At 46.1% G+C, this 20,747-nt stretch overlaps 2 long non-coding RNA genes across 2 annotated transcripts in view; one reads left to right on the top strand and one right to left on the bottom strand.

Moving 5' to 3' along the window:
* Positions 1-20,747, top strand: part of LOC140388061 (uncharacterized) — a 154,527-nt gene that overhangs the window by 53,155 nt on the left and 80,625 nt on the right. The gene's annotated exons all lie outside the window — the stretch shown is intronic.
* LOC140388062 (uncharacterized) overlaps positions 1-20,747 on the bottom strand; it is a 205,333-nt gene that overhangs the window by 35,287 nt on the left and 149,299 nt on the right. The window lies entirely within an intron of this gene.

Consider the following 20,747-nt stretch of genomic DNA (forward strand, 5'->3'; position numbering starts at 1 on the left):
TTGTGGCACACAAAATAACTTGGCACGTATGCTATGTTCAAACCAGCATGATATATCACATTGGAAACAATTTTGAGTACACAGCTAATTAGATCTGTTTCAGCAGGTTCCAAACTACATGGCATTAGACAAGACATCTGCATCAAATGCATGATTTGACACTGTACAACCCAAGTTATTGTCAGCTCTATTACTTTGTACAGTAACTGAACAAATATTGAAGATCTAATTATCTCAATGATCCACAGGGAGCTATAAGCCATTGGAACAATAAAACAACAGACATTAATTCCGTGTACAAGAAAAATACATAGCATTAAATTAAATCCTCTGTTCTATCTGATTCCAAAATAAGGCATTACATCGAAACAGAGGCCTTTCCATTCAGTCACTTGTTCCCAAGCAGTTTTTTTTACAGGTGACAAGACTTTTAGTTGTTCACAGTAACATTGCTAAGACATTCACTGGAACAAGAAAACTGGCAAGGTGAAGACAATGGAGCATATTTGCTTGTTCAACTAATTAACCTGTCTGGGGACTTTGGGCAGAATTTAATGTCGATGACAGGGATCTCACCTGCTGGCTAGAGAACAGGTGCAAGCTCTACATTACCTCAATTGGGGAAGGCTGGCCGGAATTTAGTGCCCATCAGGCACTCAACTGGGCAGCATTGGACCTTCCCTGGGACTTAGGCACCCGACTGCTGGCTAGTCAGTCGGCAGAAGCTCTCCATTGCATGTCAGCACCACTTGGAGAGATGGCTCCTCCAGTAGTGCACCCAACAGAGGCTTACAATCACTGATGGACCCAGTCCACGGGTGAGTGAGGGTTGCATGAGGGTCACTAACTGGGGGTGAGTGGCGATGTGTTGGGTGTTCTGGATCACAAACAGGTCACCAACACTGGAAGTGGTGCAACTCTATTTTATTATAAGGTTAACTATGTTAACATACTTGAACTGTGGGTAAATGCAATACCAGCTTTAACTGTTGACCCTTGCCTAGTCCTAACCAGGTGATACACTCAGCACATGGTGAATGTCTGTGTTGCAGGCTGTGAGCTCTGTGCTCCGAGCTGGCTGCTACTAGAATGAGCAGGAACTCTCCTGTCCCCTGTCTTTATAGTGCGTGTGCTCTCACTGGTGATTGGCTGCGGTGTTGTGTATGCTGATTGGTCCCACTGCATATCCATCAGTGTGTGTGTGTGTCTGCACCATAATATACTGGTGTATATTATGACAAGTGGGGTCAGAAGAAAAGACAAAAGCTCATAGCAGAGCCCCCCAACTCCTCAGTTCTTGATGCCAGATCCCTCAATCAGGCACTGAGTGCCTTTGAAAGAGGAACCCCCTGATAGCCTGCAAGAATCCCCAAAAAGGTTTGCTTTTCAGGATCCCCACATAATGACTCCCCTGCCCACCACTGGTTATATGCCTGCGGAGACAGTATAAGGCCTTTAAGTGGACATCAATTAGCTGCATAATGGCTGCATTCGGGCAGCAGGCTGTTCATGAGCCTTCCTTCCCCAGACCTGGTAGGACAGAGGCAGAAAGGAGGCAGAGTGCCTAATCCATGGTCTACTGCCTGCTTAAATGCCGTCTGCCTCCGAACTTTGCTACCGGGCAGGTGGGGATACAATTGCTGATCTTATTGGTCCTCAATTTCACAATTGTGACGACATGAAAGCTCTGGAGTACCGACATAAGTAACACTTCAATTGAGAGCATAGTGCATTGAAAATCCATTAAGGCATTTGGCAATGGGATCATTCAAAATGTCTGTCAAGTAGTTTTCATTATTGTTTTATTGGAACTAATTAATGCCAGTGTCAATGCAAGTTAATATTTCAATACCGACTTGTGTTTTGAAGTTATATTCCTTTGTGATTGACCAGAGACAGGAAACAACTTGGATTATAGAAAAATTAGATGAGTGGAGACCAGTTGGATAGAATTGTGGAAAGTATTTAATAGTGGAAGCATATGATTGAGAGGATCGGGCCCTCATTACAGAGTAGCATTGTGTAGATTCCAAGTTAGAAGTCAGGGACAAGCAAAGCAGCAAAAGTTCAGGGTTTAAAACACATGCTGCAAGGATGAGCAGTAAGAGACTGGCAACACAATTGGGTGAGGATAATACCTCCAACTGTATCTTTGTACATATTTGTCCCTAAAACCTCTCAACATTCTGTTTGTTGGGGTAATTGAGAAGGAGCAGCCTTTAAAAATAAAGCATGTGCTTAAGTTACTTGGCATAACAATTCATTCCTGCTATATTGTAAATTAGACCATTGGTCAATTCCTATCATCACTTGGTGCCCATGCAACAGCCACGTTGGGGTCTGCAGTTGCCTTACAAAGGAGAGCTCTGAAGAAGACTAACACAGACTCGAAATGTTCGCTCATCACTAATGCTGAGTTTTCCAGCATTTTCTGCTTTTATCATTATTAGTCATTTCCTGTTGATCAGTGTCTATGCACCAATGTTCCATTCCTGACCACTGCTTCACATCTGTAAAACAGCAATTCCAAAATTCTGCCTAATACACCATGTCCGAAAACAGACAGAAGGTTATGGGTCACTATGGCACCACACCCCATCCCAAGCGTTGGCATGGGGCATGCGTGTTGGAAGCGTGCCATGTTTATACTCCAGATTGTAGCCATCTCAGATGGCCACCTGCAAAGGACCATGGGAATTATGGCCAACCCAGGACTCTGACAGACTCAGAGCTTGTGTGTGTATTTACAATCCAGATATCTAGACGCGATCGAAACCCCCGCTCGTTTGCATTCTAGTGGCCCATTTCCCCAGAACAAAAGAACTGTACTCAGGTAACCGATACAGATACAGACTAATCGCCGCCACTCCCTTTACTCAGGGAGCCCAAACAGCCAAGGTCAATGACCGCTAAGGACATGCCCAGCCATCAAGGCACCCGCCCCTTTATTGGCCAAAATCGAAGGCAGTGATCGAAGCCTGTAGAATTATTGGGTCCAAGTTAAGGACCGCCCCAAAGAGCACAAAATCCCAGAGGGATAAGAAGAGACACAGCCATGTGCTCGGTCTCTCTTGGATCCGGCCTAGGCCAACCCAAGTGCAGCATAACAACCAGACAGACAAGTTCAAGACAACGATCGCGACCAGGCGGATGAGCCCGGCAGAAACAGAGCCACTTCTTCCACCCAGCCATGCAAGATCTGGACAAAGGCCTTGTCCATCTGCATAGAGTCGGTTGCCCTGAAGTTAAGTATAGGTTATTGTAGTTGTTTGGTGTAGTTTAACCTGTAATGTTTTGTGTTGCATGTCAAAGTAATCCTTGTGTGCAAATAAACCATCTTTGAACTTGGACTGACTAACTGGTTGTGTGGTCCTTTGATTGGTAAAGCCTTGTGGTGGTATCATTTGATACCTGGCAACTCTAAAGAGCATCATTATTAATTGACAACAAGATCCGACTTTTGTCACCTGCTGAACTGCCTTTATTAAAAACCCCAGGACAGCACTAACTTGGCTGGCTTGCCTCGATGTTAGGTGAGTTTTTACACTTTTTTTTATTTGCGTTTTTTTTCTCGGTCCAGGTTCATCGCGCGGAGGCAGGAGACATCGGGAGCCATTTTTATTTGGTGGGTTAATGTTTTATATTATTAGTGTTTAGCATTTATAAGTATGTTTAAAATTCAAATAAAGTGAAAGGAAAATATGTTCTATTTTGTTAAAAATTTGGTTTGTCATGAGGCCATTAATTCCATTAAAAAGGTAGCAGCGCGGTGGCGCAGTGGGTTAGCCCTGCTGCCTCACGGCGCCAAGGTCCCAGGTTCGATCCCGACTCTGGGTCACTATCTGTGTGGAGTTTGCACATTCTCCCCATGTTTTGCCCCCACAACCCAAAAATGTGCAGGGTAGGTGGATTGGCCAGGCGACATTGCCCCTTAATTGGAAAAAATGAATTGGGTATTCTAAATTTATAAAAAGAAAAGGTTCTTTTCACTATAAAGTGAGTTTGGAGTCACAGAAAGTGAAGAAAGTTTTTGTTTGAACTTGGGTTTGTCAGGAGAATTTTATTTTATTCAAGGAACTATAATGGATAGAATGGGTTTGGAGAGTATGTAATCTTCATGATCACCCACGAACGAGTATGGTTGTCCACCTCAGATACTCCGTGTTACTGGTCGCCGGTTCTGTGGATCCTTGCGTGGCTGATTAGCCCGATCCTAGAGCTGCATCTTCAATCCTTCACTTGACAGGTTTTTCCAAAAGGTGAGATCGGTCCTTGGACTATAGATCGCTGGCATTCCTTTCACAGGCTCCTTTTCCGGGCCTCCTCTTGCCATTGGATGTTCTCGAAAATCAGGAGGTTCCTCCAAGTAGAGCTAGTGTCTCCCAAGTATTGAAGTTTATGTTGCATTTCTTGAAGACCTTCTTTTGTCCTCCTCTGGTTCGAAAGCCGTCTTTGAGCTGGGCAAAGAAGGTTTGCTTTGGATGCTGGGACTTCTAAGCACATGGCTGGCTCAGCGGAGTTGGTTTCGGATGATCATGACCTCAATGCTGGTGCTCTTGGCTCCTATAAGGACACTAATGTTAGTATGCCTGTCCTCCCATTTGACACGGAGAATCCGTTTCAGTCACCATTTATGGTAAATTGAGGTGGCATCTTTACATAGTCCAGATTTCTGAGCAATATAGAAGAGTTGGGAGGACAACTACCTTGTACACAAAGATCTTGTTGTCAGCATAGATGTCGTGGTCGTCAAAGGTCCTCGTCCATAGGGTTCGAAACAGACATTCACGTATTGGATACAATGTTGGATCTCTGCATCGGTGCCATCGTCAGAAGAGAGATGTCTCCCCACGTATGGGAAATGTTCCATGTTTGGCAGGATTTCACCATTGATAATGATGGAGAGAAAGACCAGATCTTGCCTTGGGGTGGGTTGGTAAAGGACTTGAGTTTTCTTGAGATTGAGGCTGAGACCAATTTTTTGGTATGCTTCTGCAAAGATGTGAAGCATGGCTTGGAGATTCTCTTCTGAGAGAGTGGAAATGGCAATGTCATCCATGTGGTGATGTTTCATGAGCGATGTCAGTGTCATTTTCTTCTATGATTTCAACCGGTTGAGGTTGAAAAGTTTTCTGTCCATCCTGTAGACCAGTGTTTTCCAAACTTTTTTCCCAGGACCCACTTTTTACAACAGTCAACCTTCGGGACCCATCCCGGCCGACCTTAGTGACTCAAGCAGGCTCACCTTCGCAACACACGCCATGTTCATTGACATTTAATGTGAAAGGGTCCTCACAATCTCACTTGAATCAGGTTCAAAGGAAGATAGGGCAGTGCACATATCAGGAGCAGACTTCAGGCAGTTCCTTTGCGCTGTCCTCATCTTTATGAAAACGGAAAATTCAACCTCTCACATGTAGGTCATCATGAAGGGCAATAGCAACAAAATACATGTTTTACACAGCACTGGATACTCAGCGAGATATTACACCAGAATGCTGCCAGCCTTGTGGGCTTTTGATATATTTTTAATGTGGTATTGCAAGTCAGCTACAGCAGTGTAGCCTTTTAATTTGGAGTCAGCTCTAACTTAAGAACTGACTCTGGGGTCGCAACCTCAAAAATCATTTTTCACCCACCACTTCTCTTTCAAATTCTGAAACTTCTCCTCTCCTTTGCCAGTTCCCTGCATATAACTCAAATGGCTTTGCATCCTTATTTACATTGTCACAATTGACAAAACCATACCTCAAGAAATCATCTTTACACTGCTTTGTCCCCGAGTTAAGTTTCTTCTTTGTTGGCTGTTAACCAAAGGCCCTGGAGCTCTAACACTAGCACTGCTCTGTCCTGCCCTGGACTCTTCTGAGCAGCTCTCTCCAGCAGATTCTGTTGTGAGTATCTGTCCAATAGGTAAACTGCCTATTTGAGTCTCTGGGTTTACTTTTAAGAAAACCATTCATCTTCACAGTTCACCTGCCTTGCTTGCCAGCAGCTGAAATTTGAAGCAACATTGCTATGTGATTTGGTGCCTGGAGGGTGCTGACTGTCAAGTGCAGGGTTTGTGACCTGCTCTCTGATGCCTCTTCTGGCCGGAAGACTCCACACAGCCTAATTTATTTCCATTGACAAGGCGGCAGCGGCTCCAATTCCCGATGTAAAAGCCGGTCGCGGATGTTGGGCGCTCCTCCTGCGATCGGGACCACCGCGGGAACTGCGCAACCCGTCCTTTGAAAAACCTTGCTGTGGACAATGTCCACTCCACTGGGAACCTTCTTGCTCTTGACAAGGTGAAGGATAGTGGTGATGAAGATGGAGAAAAAGGTCAGGGTATCAACCAACCAGAACCTTTTCATTTGACCTAACCACATATGGGAGAAAGGATTTGAGACATGCTTATGCTTAGTGTGTGATCTGTGTCAAATTTAAGAAATCGTAACAAGGACCTCATTTATGCTCATGGGGCTGTTTAGCACAGGGCTAAATCGCTGGCTTTGAAAGCAGACCAAGGCAGGCCAGCAGCACGGTTCGATTCCCGTAGCAGCCTCCCCGAACAGGTGCTGGAATGTGGTGACTAGGGGCTTTTCACAGTAACTTCATTTGAAGCCCACTTGTGACAATAAGCGATTTTCATTTCATTTCATTTTCATGACCTCGTAAATCCCCACATTATTTCCTTTAATATCAGATTTCAATTGTATCACAGAAAGCTCAGTTACCCTTCCATTCAGCTGACAACCCATTCATAACATTAGCAGCTGTTTCAAGAGCTGACAAGTGCATTGAGCACCAACCATTACCTGAGTGACCAGCAGTAAATAATCAATTCTGGAACCATTTGGAAATGAATGAATCCTTTTGTGGGGAAAGATACTTCCATTGAGCTGGACTGCCATTAATAAGTTAAGTTTACTGGCCTCATATTGATTTTCCGGAGACATGTTTCATACTGTTCTTGCGTCAGCCTTGGGAACCTGCTGAGTTGTGGAGAAGAACTGTTCGATATCTCCCATTGTGTTCAGAGAGCTATGAGGAACCTTGAAATCCCTGGCTGTCGCTTCTAATTACTTGAGAAAAATGTTTTTGTTATGAGTCTAAATTGTAATTTACCCCCTGTTATCACATCAAAATGTCAAGGAAGTCTAGCTTCTCTGATGCATTCTTTTGAACGCTGAATTCCGAAGACTTCTTTTAACATGAAAAGACCAGACTACAGCCTGACCATTTCTTTTTTTTAAATGTAAAGTGCCCAAGTCATTTTTTTTACAATTTAGGGGCAATTTAGCATGGCTAATCCACCTTTCCTGCACATCTTTGGGTTATGGGAGTGAGACCCACACAGACACGGGGAGAATGTGCAAACTCCATGCAGACAGTGACTTGAGACCCGGATCGAACCAGCGTCCTTGATGCTAACCACTGCACCACCCCCAGCCTGAACATTTCTGATGGTGAAATTGCTTCCAGCAGTTGGGAATATATGGGCACTGGAAAACGCTGAGTCCTGGACTCGCTTGCATTTTGTCTGCTTCGTACAGTGCTTTTGATTCCTGACCTGCAAGATCAGTGGTGGCTTTTAGTACAAAATGTGAGGGGGCTTCAAGACCAATTTAAATCTGAGGTTTTGTTTTTATTGAACTTTTCTCACTGGAAGAGGAGAGTAAATACATTAAAGATACGCTGAAGACGACAGACATAGACTGCCTACCTGCAAGCTCAGGCCCAGGGGGCTGGATTTTCAACAAGGACCCAAGAACATGACACCTGGATCCAGGTCACAACACCATTCCTGAACCGCATCATTTTTGCAATGCTATTTTTAAATGTAAGTGGGCTAATTGGACGTGAGGTGATTCGGGGCCCAATTAAAGAGAGGAGCTACCTTTGTGGCTCAAGCAGCTGAGGCAGGCAACAGCCATGTTGGGGGCTACTGTGGCCTTGCAAAGGGGAGCCCACTGCTCATGAAAGAGCCAGGAAGAATTTTTTAAAATTCTTTCAAAGGATGTGGGCAGCGTTGGCCAGGCCTATCGCTAATTGTCCTTGAGAAGGTGGTGGTGATTCACGTTCTTGAATTGCATGTGTATGTCGGGACACACACTATGCTGTGAGGAAAGATTTTGCCTCAGCGACCGTGAAAGAATGATGATATATTTCCAAATCAGGGTGGTGTGTGGCTTGCTGGGGAATTTGCAGCTGGTGGTGTACCCATGCATTTGCTGTCCTTGTCCTGGCAGCTGGTGGAGATCATGAGTTTGGAAGATGCGGTGGAAGGAGCCATGGTGATTGCTGCAGTGTATCTTGTAAATGGTACACACTGCTGCCACTGTGTGCTGGTCGAGGAGGCAGTGATTGTTTAAGCAGATTGATGGGACATAAATGGACTGTTTGGTCCTGGATGGTGTCGAGCTTCTTGAGTGATGTTTGAGCTGCACTCATCCAGGCAAGTGGAGAGTATTCCATCATACTCCTGACTTAACACCTTGTAGATGGTGGGCAGGCTTTAGGGAAATCAGGAAATGAGTTACTCACCACAGAATTCCCAGCCTCTCAGATGTGCTCTGGTAGCCACGGCACTTAAAAAGATGGTGCAAAGTGGCCATGATCACCAAATCGAAGTGCAGCACTCGACCAGGTCCTATTTGACACTTCAGCAGCAAGGCAGTTAATCAAGCTATGCCACTTACAGTTAAACCTCTACCATAAGGAATGTAATGGTTCCGGCAGTGCAGATAACCACAGCTCTTAATGTTCCAGGCTAGTATTGATCCTCTTAATTAGGTAATTATCAAGCATTGGAAAATGGTCCCAACAGGTTATGTGTATGTATAAACCTTTATTTTACGTTTGGTATCTGGAATACTTTTTATGTTGAAGGTGAGCCTCCAACAATGATATTCTCCTTTGTGAAAGGCTTTATCATTGATAATAAATGGGGAGTCAATATTTATTTTCTTCTGATGCTGTAATTATTATAAACTTAAAACACAGTAATGTAGGGGTCTTTCCTGCTGATTCCTTTGTTTCCCCTTTCTTTATTTTCGCTGCTATCATTTTTGATCCATTGATGGTTAATGGACATGTATCTTTGAATCAAGCAGCAGAGAGAAGGAGACATTCAAGAAGTTGCAACATAGTATATGGTGCTGCTAGCTTTGGACAGCAAGATCCAACCTTCTTTGCACTCGAGTCATGGGGTGGGACTCGGTTCAATTCATTGGCTGGCAACCAATGGATTGGCCAAAAGGCCATATTCTGCCCGGTAACAGGTGGTGATTGGGTCCTACTCAAGTGGAATGACTTTCAGAGATCCAAGGAACTCAGTTTGAATCTTGGAAACTCAGGTGAAAGGACCTTCTCTCTCTTTCTCTCCAATGAATGTACAGTGAACCCATTACAGGCTACAAACAGAGACCTGCTGAAAGCTTACCTTGAAGGAAGGTCTGCTTAAAGAAAACCATGTGAAACAAAGACTTTTTTTCCTTTTACTTATTATTTTCACCCTTCTCCTCTCCTCTGTGTTTGTCTGTCTTGTGTGTGTGTGTGTAGGGGGTAGGAGGCAAGTTAAATTGGGGGATTAGGAATTCAATAATGGTTAACCAGTTGTATTTGCTGCATATTTCATTATAGTTCGTGTTACAAATAAAAAAGTAATTGTGTTTACATTTGCAAATCTGATGACTGTAATTATTGGACAGCCAAGAGCCAAAGGCGGGTATTTATCTAAGAATTATTGGTTAATTCAATTAACTTGTGACTCAGGGTCAAGTGGGGCTGGAACTGACCACGTGCTAGCCCTGGGTATTGTAAAAGTAAGTATGCATGGACATATTGAGCTCCAAGCAAATCATCGAAAATATGATGAACATGGCACCTGCAGGTAGCTCCGCATAACTTTTTTTTAACATCTTGGATGCAGTGGCCTAGTGGCATTGTCACTGGAACTAGCAAGCCAGAACCCCAGGGTAATACTCTGGCGACCCACCTGTGGCGATGTGCATCAATGTAAATGCATGTAGGCTAGCTAGACACTAGAGGGAGCACCAGAAACATCACACACACACTCAACCAATAGATAAGTTAGATAGGAAGCGATCAATGGACATTCACGATACACAAGGAGGTGACCACAGGGGCGCATTACACCAACCCATATATAAAGGACACCACACACATGCTCTGCCTCTTTCCAGTGGAGACAGTCAGTGAGTACAGGCACAGGGTTGATTCAGTATTACACCCACCACGTGGATTGCAGCAACTGGTTAGTCAGTCTGGGTAGCTATAGTAGGATTAGCAGTAGTGTCGAACCTGAGTAATAGAAGTGTAAATAGTTTAATAAACGTGTTGAAGTTATCTCCACGTCTGAACCTTCCTTTGTCAAGTGCACCACAAGGAAGCCGCTTATGTTACACCTACAACATAACAAATCATGGTACCAGATGTGAACTGTTTCAATCCACACAGTCATACCTCAGTGTACAGTGACAAACAGCAATGATACCCAGGCAAGATGTTCAAGATCCGGGTTCCGCAGCAGCTCCAGTGCCACGGCGATCTCCGCGAAAACTGGCGGGCATTCCGGCAAAGGTTTGAAATCTTCCTGATGGCAGCTGAACTAGAAGAAGTGGCCGATCCTGAAAAAACAGAGCTTCTCCTCACCATCGCCGGTGCCAGAGCAGAAGAAAGCTTTAAAAAATTCAAGTTCTCCAAGGGGCAAAACAGGAGCGACTTCCAGGCAGTCCTGGACAAATTCGGCAAATACTGTGAGGAAAACACATTCCAACCAGCAAGAAAAGGTAAGAGAAGTGCCAGTACCCACCTCGAGGCCGAAATCCCGGAGCAGAGAAGGATTTTGATCGGCGGCCAAATTCTAATGGGACGGCACTTGTGCAGTTGCGCGAGAGGCGCACAGAACAGGAAGGTCTGTTTGCGCATGCGCGAGAAGCCGCACATGCGCAATTGCAAAAACGGCCCAAAGTAAAGGAACAGCGATCTGCGCATGCGCAATCGCTTCCAACGCGCTACGTCACATGCGTCATGATGTCAGAGGCCTCGGACCATGCCCATTTAAAGGGGAAACGTCCCAAATCAAAGAAAAAAATCTTTTAAAGCTGTAAAACAACCTTCCTTCACCTGGAATGACAGCACAATGCCTCAAATTGAACCAGGAAATGAAATAAACCTCCGAAGAACCCTGCAACAAGCAGTTACCTACGCCCAAACCGATGATTCCGAGCTTGAATACTTCAATATCGATCTTTACATTTTCTCTGGACCTCGCGAGCCCAATGCCAGCTCCGACGCAAACAGTGATGAGATGGTCCTAGAAGACGATGACTCGGACAAACCTTTCACCTTGGGAGGCTACCCCAGTACCAAATCCGAACCGCAACTAAACATATTGCACATTGGTGACCCCCGTATTGAATCCAACGCAGACGCGGATTCGTTCTTCGGATTTGAGGATCTTCAGCCCAGCAGATATGACATCCCAACTCGTGCATGCAGGATGATGCTGCAGCCTGAAACCAAGAGACAGAGAGCGGTACAAGCCCACAGAGAGCTGCCTGCTGCCACACAGAGCGTGGTCCACGCACTGCTCAGGGTTCTCGACTCTGCGAAAGAAGACATGCAAGACTCCACCAGAAGTGACTCCTGTGTCACAAGCCTCCGCAGCGAGCTCGTGGACAGACTCCACGATAGAAGAAACGCAAGACTCCAGAGCGCAGTCCTTGCACACACAAGATGTGATTCCAGTGTCACAAGCCTTCACAGCGAGCTCGTGGACAGCCTCCACGATAGAAGCAACGCAAGACTCCGACGCGCAATCCTTGCAGGAACAAGACCATGAGGGTCTAGCAACCTCCTCTGACCAACTAGCAGCAGACGATGCAAGTCTGCCATGCTCAAGTAAACAGCAAGACGACTATGACAGTCTACCACGCTCCAGTGCACAGCAGGACCACCATGACGGTCTATCATGGTACAGTGAAGAACAGAGCGACGATGACAGTTCATGCCCAAATGAAGGACACCAGCAAGACAATGACAGTCCACCCATATTGTTTGCACCATCAGATGAAGACTCTGACAATTTACCCAACCCAAGTGAACAACAAGCAGCTACTGAGGCTCTACCCACGGCATGTGAGACGAGTGACGACAGCATCCCACTTCCCATGCAAGATGTGCAAAGTGACAGACCTCAGCTAGTGTGTACAGAGGCACTCGACGATCACTGTGAGACCACTGGTGACTCCGGTGACACCATGCTACTTCCACCCTCATTCGCTCGAACCTCTCCACAAGTCAATGCATTCCTGCATGTTCCGACTCCAGACGTGCAGCTTCAAGAAATCTCAGTGAACCTGCTAAGACTCCGGACGGGGAGCATCAACAAACCGACACTGACTCAGTTAAAACAGACCAGACTCCAGATGGGGAGCAACCAAACGCGACTCTGATTCACGTAAGCCGGACTTTACTCCAGACAGGGAGTGCCGCAACCTCAGTGATGGCACGCTCTGGATGATAGCAGATGCCACAACGACAGGAGATGGATCACAAAACAATTACACTGGGTCAGTAATAACAAGCAGCGGCAACAGTCCAAGAGGAATACGCCAATACTCACCACAGCTATATCCACACATTTTTTCCACACCAGCAGTGCAGCCAATGACAGCTCATGCTGGATAAACCCAGTATTCAGGCATGCAGCAACCAGCAGTCTATGCAGCATATTCTCAAACAGGCTAGTACTCCGGATTGCCCACTAATGGAATCAAGACCGAAGGAGGGCTACCGCAAACGCAATCTGCACTACAGATTGGATGCTTTAGTTACGGCCCAGGATTTGCTACACCCCAGCCTGGCCAGATGGCATATTCCTATCAGATGCAAGGTTCTAGATTCACACCATCACTAGGTATTTATGCGAGCAGCAATTCTGTTTCCAATTCGACAAGCTTCAACGGTTCTCAGCAGGATCACCCTTCCTGCACAGCACGTGGCCAGAACCAGTATGTACAGTCTTATCCAACTTCACCATATGGCACATCCATGACATTGAATTATACTATTGATGGTACCTCTTCAACGTCAACACCTTATCAGCCACAAGATGCCATCCGACAGCACCATCACAAACATCGAAAAAAGAAAGGGACTCCAAATCAGACAGCGAAGAGATTTGACCACTTCTTGGTTCCTGTGGCACAGGGACGTTGATGACATTCATAACCAAGAGAGACATTTGACCATGATGATTGATGGTTTATGGACTCACACGAATGATTTGGACTTATTGTTTAATCACTGGTTCCATGACTTGTATATACCTTAACTTATCTACCTGTTCTTTGTTCAATTTTCTTAAAGTGTACAGAAAATATGAACATATAAAAAAGGGAGAATGTGGTGATGTGCATCAATGTAAATGCATGTAGGCTAGCTAGACACTAGAGGGAGCACCAGAAACATCACACACACACACTCAACCAATAGCTAAGTTAGATAGGACGCGACCAATGGACATTCACGATACACAAGGAGGTGACATGACCACAGGGGGCAGAACACCAACCCATATATACAGGACACCACACACATGATCTGCCTCTTTCCAGTGGAGACAGTCAGTGAGTACAGACACAGGGTTGATTCAATATTAGACCCACCACGTGGATTGCAGCAGCTGGTTAGTCAGTGGGTAGCTATAGTAGGATTAGCAGTAGTGTCGAACCCGAGTAATAGAAGTGTAAATAGTTTAATAAACGTGTTGAAGTTATCTCCACGTCTGAACCTTCCTTTGTCAAGTGCACCGCAAGGAAGCCGCTAATGTTACACATACAACATAACAAATCACCGCCCCCGTCATGGCAGATAGTAGAATTTGAATTCAAATAAAGACATGTGGATTTAGAAGTCTGCTGATGACCATGAATCCACTGTTGCAAATACATCTCTGGTTCCCTGATATCCTTTAGGGAAAGAAATCTGCCATCATTAGCTGGTCTGGCCTACAGGTGAATCCAGACTCACTGCAATGTGGTTTACTCTTAACTGCTCTCTGAAAAGGTCCCAGCAAGCCATTCAGTTCAAGTGCAATTAGGGATAGGCAACAAATGCTGGCCCAGCCAGCGATGCCCACACCCCATAAAAGAAATTGTTAAGACCTCCATGGCCTTTCACAGCTAGCCTCCTCAATACACTCACTGTACTCTGCTTCTATTCCATGAGAAGGTTCCGCTGGTTGAGTCCACAACCTGTTTCACTCCTAGATTGCAACCTGTGGATTTGCGGGTATATTGGCTGGGATTCTCCGATCCCATGGTTAAGTTCTGACTCCGGCGTCAAAAGCGGCGCGAGCCACTCTGGCGTCAATGGGCCGCCCGGGTATGCAGTCCTTCCTAGGGGGCTAGTACGGCGCCGGAGTGGTGTCCGTTGCTCCGCCGCTCAGAAGTTGGTGCGCCACGGCCAGCGTGAGTCCGCATATGCGCGTCACGGCCGCCGCGAGTCCGCCCATGCGCGTGGGTTCCCATCTCCGTGCCGGCCCCCGGGCAATATGGCGGAGCCCTACAGGGGCCCGGCGTGGAGGAACATAGGCCTCCCAATGAACTAGCCCGCCCGCCTATCGGTAGGCCCCGATCGCAGGCCAGGCCACCGATGAAGCCAGCCCCACAGTCAGATCACCCTTCCCCCCCCACCAGGACGTCCCCCGCAGCCAGAACTCCGAGGTCCCGCCGGGTGGGACCATACGTAACCCACACCGGCGGGACTCGGCCGAACTCGGAGGGCACTCGGCCTGTCGAGATGCGGAGAATTGCCGGGGGGGCCACTTTCAACGGCCCCCGACTGGCATGGCAGTGATCCCACGGGCGCCCGGGAATCGGCGCCGGAGAATTGGCGGGCTGGAGTTGGAGCGGTGTGGCGCGATTCTCGCGCGGGGTCGGAGAATCCCAGCCATTATCTTTAATAACTGGGGATTCACATCATTTTCCGGACTGAGCATTGAAATCCATACTAAAACAAGTACAGCTAGGTTGCACCTGAATCTTTCATGGATAATTGAAAAATGGAAATTGAATGGGATAGAATTCATAAGGTGACCACGTCATATGCTCATGTTTGGTAGCGCAGTGAGGATTTCCACTGTCTTCTATGTCATGCTATAATTTTTTATCATGAAATCCATTGTTGCATTTACTCCAGAGTTTAGAAAATGCTGCTGAAAATCCCATGCCGATGTACTCACCATCTTCTGATAGTAAATTCTTGCTGATTGATGCTTGCTGTCACAGACTATTTGAAGAGATATACTTTACCTAAAATACTCTTTTCAATTTTATAACAAGTTGACAGCACATCTCCCGAATAGGATTGCCGTACACTTGGAGAGTAAATGTCAAAATCAAGTTATCTAGATTTATTTATTGCCACTGCTTTTTCAAAATGTCCATGTGGTTTATGTAAAAAGTCAATTGAAACAGGGATATACCAATTTTTAAATTGTGTGGATAAAAGTTGTAGTTAGTTTCTGGTCTGGAGCAGATTAATGAATTGCTATGTTTGTTATGACAAAATTGAAACAGGCAAAATGGAATACAGTATGGGCTAGATTAATGACAGCACATCACAGTGGGGAACATTGCCGCTGGGCCCATTTAATCATTTTGAGGCCACGCATCAGTCTCCTGGCGGCGGGAATTTCTCTCCCAATTAATTGGAAGGATGGAACTGACTGAGGCGGGTTTCCAGCTCCTGTGGCGGGATGGGAATTAGGCTCATTACTGAGCGAATTGATAAATTGGTATCCAATTAATTGATAAATTGCATCACAGCCTTGTATGGCAACTGCTCAGCCCAAGACCGTAAGAAACTACAGAATCGTGACACAGCCCAGTCCATCATGCACAACTACCTCCCATTCATTGACTCTGTCTACACCTCCTGCTGCCATGGGAAAGCAGGCAGCATAATCAATCACCCCTCACACCTGGGTTATTCTTTCTTCCAACCTCTTCCATCGGGCAGCAGATACAAAAGTCTGGGAACGCACACTAACAGGTTCAAAAACAGCTTCTTCCCCGTTGTTACCAGCTTCCTGAATGACCCTCTTATGGACTGAACTGATCTCTCCACACATCTTCTTTACTGAGTAGTACTACACTTCATACGCTTCACCCGATGTCGGTGTCTATGTATTTATATTGTGTGTCTAGCGTATGTCCTATGCTTTTTCATGTATGGAATGATCGGTGTGGACTGTATGCAGAACAATACATTTTACTGTACCTCAGTACATGTGACAATAAACGCAAATCTAAATCCATCAGGCAGCGGGGTGGATGCTGAAAGCAGCTGATTCCCCATTCCTGTGACCCCCACATCACAACCCCCGTGTTTGCGCCAATGACCTTTGAACTGAGGCCCCAAAAAGATCCTGGGCCTCTAGTGGGTGCGGTGTCACCAGGAGACACTGTTCTTGCTGGCGCTGGCAGCAATAATGAGCTGCAAGCTTCTGATTGGTTGGCATCTTTTGGCGGGTGAGCCTTCTGCTTCCGGGGACCTCAATCATGGGGAAAGCCGGCAGGTGGCCACTTCATTGCCTGAACAGTACTTGATTCCGTCTGGCTTTCCCTATGGAACTGACGGGTGCTCCCCATTGGTTTCCCTATCGGCTTGAGAAAATTCCAGCCCACATTTCAATGCCTTTATTGGCTTCTAAAAAAATGAATCCAGAGGGAAAAAAATCAAGATTAATGTTAGTGACTCCAATGTGGTTAGCTCTTGCTAACAGCTTCATTAGGTAAGAGATAAGCTAATCCATATATATATATATAACCTTTATTCGTGTCGCAAGTAGACTTACATTAACACTACAATAACGTTACTGTGAAAATCCCCTCGACGCCACACTACAGCACCTGTTCGTGTACGCTGAGGGAGAATTCAGAATGTCCAATTCATCTAACAAGCACGTCTTTCGGGACTTGTGGGAGGAAAATGGAACGAACCCACGCAGACACGGAGAACGTGCAGACTCCGCACAGACAGTGGCGCAAGCTGGGAATTGAACCCGGGTCCCTGGTGCTGTGAAGCAACAGTGCTAACCACCGTGCTACCGTGCCGCCCTATACAAGCTTATCTCTTAGTTGATAAATATTTTGCAAATTCTGTGAATGGTTTAAAATACTGCTTGATACATATTTTATTAAATGTGCAATTAAAATTAGATTTTCTGAATTTCCAATTCTGAGCGTAAAAATGGAAATGTAATTAAGGTGCACTGATAATGTAAGCAAGCTGTGGGTATTCGAAAGATGGCTGGAGATAAATTTGCAGGCTTTATGGATTTTTCAAAACACCTGAGGACCGTTAAAGGTTAGGTTTGCGACTGTAGCAGTGATTCCAATTCCCCCTTCACCATTTCTACACCTTGTGCGCCCCCCTCCATTCGGTGAATTTTGTTTCATACCCCTCTCCCCTCGCTGCCTATAAAGTTAAATTAATATAAATATAGCCATATGCTTAAGACAGTAATGTCAAGATTCAATATGAATAAAAGCACAAAAACAACTTGAAAGGATGTGAGCTGTTCAATCAGTTGGCAGTTTATTTCTAATTGCACCTGACAATGCAAAACTCAATATAATCGCATTGTCTGTTAGACTTCAATAATTTTTTTTTGCCTTAAATGGACCAGGGTTGCCTAGCAACTCTTTGCAGCCTGCACACTGGCAGGAAACACAACTAGTGAAGCAATGCAAGACCCAGCAGTCTTGCCCAGGCCTGTTGCGTGACTGCTGGGGTAAGCTTTGTCATGATATGCAGACAATGATATACATGTGGTGATATACATCACTGTAAGTACACAAAGGGTTAATGTACATACACTACACCTAGCTAGACACTAGAGGGAGCACCAGAGACATGACACACAGACAGTCAACCAATAGGTCAGTAAGATAGGACACAACCAATGGGCATTCACAATACACACAGAGGTGACACTACCACAGGGGGGCATTACACCAACCCATATAAAAGGACACATCACACATGCTCAGTCTCTTTCCAGTGGAGACACTCAGTCAATACAGACACAGGGTTGATTGAACACCATACCCACCACGTGGATTGTAGCAGACTGGTTCGACAGTCTGAGTAGCTATAGCAGGATTAACAGTAGCGTTGAATCCAAGTAGGAGAATTGTTAATAGTTTAATAAACTTGTTAAAGCTATCTCCAAGTCTGAATCTTCCTTTGTCAGAGTGCACATCAGGGAAGCAGCTTATGCTACGTCAAGAGCATAACAAAACAATACAGACAGGCACAGACAGGCATCTAATGAACACAGAGAACAGGACATGACCAATGAACAGGCAGGACACTCAGGGGTGGTATCTCACTATAAAAGGCACGAGGCACTCACACTCCGCCTCTTTCCACTGATGAACATTTACAGAGTGAGTCAGGGTGTATGTACAGTATCACACCTCCAGCATGTGGCTAAGAGCTAGTCTGGTTCAGTCAGACAGAGTAACCACACTTAGGTTAGCAGAGAGTCGAACTCATAGAGAACTGTGCTAACTGTGCTACTGGTTCAATAAATCAGATTGAACTAACTTCAAGGTCTGGAGTACCTTTTGGTTAAAGCTGCATCCAGTTGCAGCCTGTGTTATCCCAGAGTACATAACACGACATGCTACCAAAAGACTGCTTAATCTAGGTGGTTTACCTCAGTCCGTTCCGTGACGATCAGTGAATGTATCCCGGCACCATGGAGAAGATTCAGGCTCCTCACCAGCTCAGGACCTCCGGCAATCTCAGTGCCAACTGGCGGACATTCAAGCAAAAGTTTCAGCTGTACATTGAAGCTTCAGACCTCGTGGGTACGTCTCATGCAAGGAAGATCGCGCTTCTCCTCTCAACAGCCGGTGATCAAGCCATTGAACTCTTCAACTCTTTTCACTTCACCGAAGGCCAGGATAAGGCAAAGTTTCAGACCATCCTGGACAAGTTTGACAGTCACTGTGAAGTGGACACCAATGAAACTTTCAAGGGCTACATATTCAAACAGCGTCTACAAGGTAAAGATGAATCTTTCAACTCCTTCTTAACTAACCTCTGCCTGCTAGCGCTGTCCTGCAACTTTGGTGATATTGCTAACTCCATGATCAGAGACCAAATCGTTTTTGGAGTTCACTCTGATCCTCTGAGAGAGCAGCTACTGAAAATCAAACATATGACCCTGCCAGTCGCGATTGAAACATGCACAATGCATGAGCACACCTAAAATCGCTATGCCCAGTACAAATCGGCTGAAAATGAGAAACTTACCTCCCACGAGGCAGAGAGTGTGCAGGCCATCTTCCGGATGCAGCGCCTCAGCATTGATGAAAGCGGCCATTTTGTGCACTTTTCCCGGGGCGCCACGCATGCGCGATGCGAACGGGATAACGAAGCGGCCGACACCCGCACTCCGCATGTGTGACAACGCGCGGAGCGTCAGGACACCGACGTCATGACGTGCTCGAACTGCGACAATGCCCACTTAAAAAAACACTGCCCTGCAAGAGGCAGGCGATGTTTAAACTGCGGGAAGCCTGGACACTATGCAGCCTTGTGCAGGTCTGCACCACCAGTCAGGGGCCAGCGTTCCCAATACCGACGACGGCGCGTTCAGAGTGTGTAACAACGATTACAGGATTCTGATCCTGGCAGCACAACGGATCCAGAGGAAGAATGCCTGGACTCTGCCTACTGTGTGGGCATCATTACCAAATGTGAATATGCCACATCCAACTCATCACAAATTCAATCCATCCTCGCTCTGGATTCTGCAGACGACACTTCCTGCCATACACTTGCCCAACCTGTATCATCTCCCGGTGCTGCAGAAGGTGCAGCAGCTCCGAAACCAGCAAAAGCAAGGCTATGATGCTCACGCCACCGATTTGCCCATGTAGTCCCCGGCAGACACTGTCAGGATCAAGATACCGGATGATGGCTGGTCTGTTCCAGCTGTCGTATGTTCGACACGCTGCGCCCCGCTCGTATGTTGTATGTATGGCTGATGGTTCCGTTGTGCGATGAAACAGATGGGCACTGCGCAAAGCTGCCTGCCCGCAACCGCTTTCTTCTCCATTTCCGTCCGTTGTTTTACCACCTCCTGATACCTCGAGCTACAAGGCCACCAGTCAGGCTTCCATCCCACCTGTCAAGGAGCCATCATCCCCACCACCATCTCTCCTGCGGTCGACAAGGATCAGACGCAAGCCCCAGAGACTGGACTTATGAACATTTGTTTTGTTTGCTATGTTCTGTTTTCTCACATTAGACAGCTGACTTCACATGTAAATACGTCCACATATGCCACCACTTGTAAATATGTTAATGTACGCCACCACATGTAAGTACGTTCCCATGTGCTAACAAAACATTTTTAAAAAGCGAGATGTCATGATATGCAGACATGCAGACAATGATATACAGACAGGCACAGACAGGCAGCTAATGAACACAGAAAACAGGACATGACCAATGAACAGGCAGGACACTCAGGGGTGGTATCTCACTATAAAAAGCACGAGGCACTCACACTCCGCCTCTTTCCACTGATGAACATCTACAGAGTGAGTCAGGGTGTATGTACAGTATCACACATCCAGCACGTGGCTAAGAGCTAGTCTGGTTCAGTCAGACAGAGTAACCACACTTAGGTTAGCAGAGAGTCGAACTCA

Source organism: Scyliorhinus torazame, chromosome 13 (genome assembly GCF_047496885.1).
Source record: "Scyliorhinus torazame isolate Kashiwa2021f chromosome 13, sScyTor2.1, whole genome shotgun sequence".
Classification (NCBI taxonomy): Eukaryota; Metazoa; Chordata; class Chondrichthyes; order Carcharhiniformes; family Scyliorhinidae; genus Scyliorhinus; species Scyliorhinus torazame.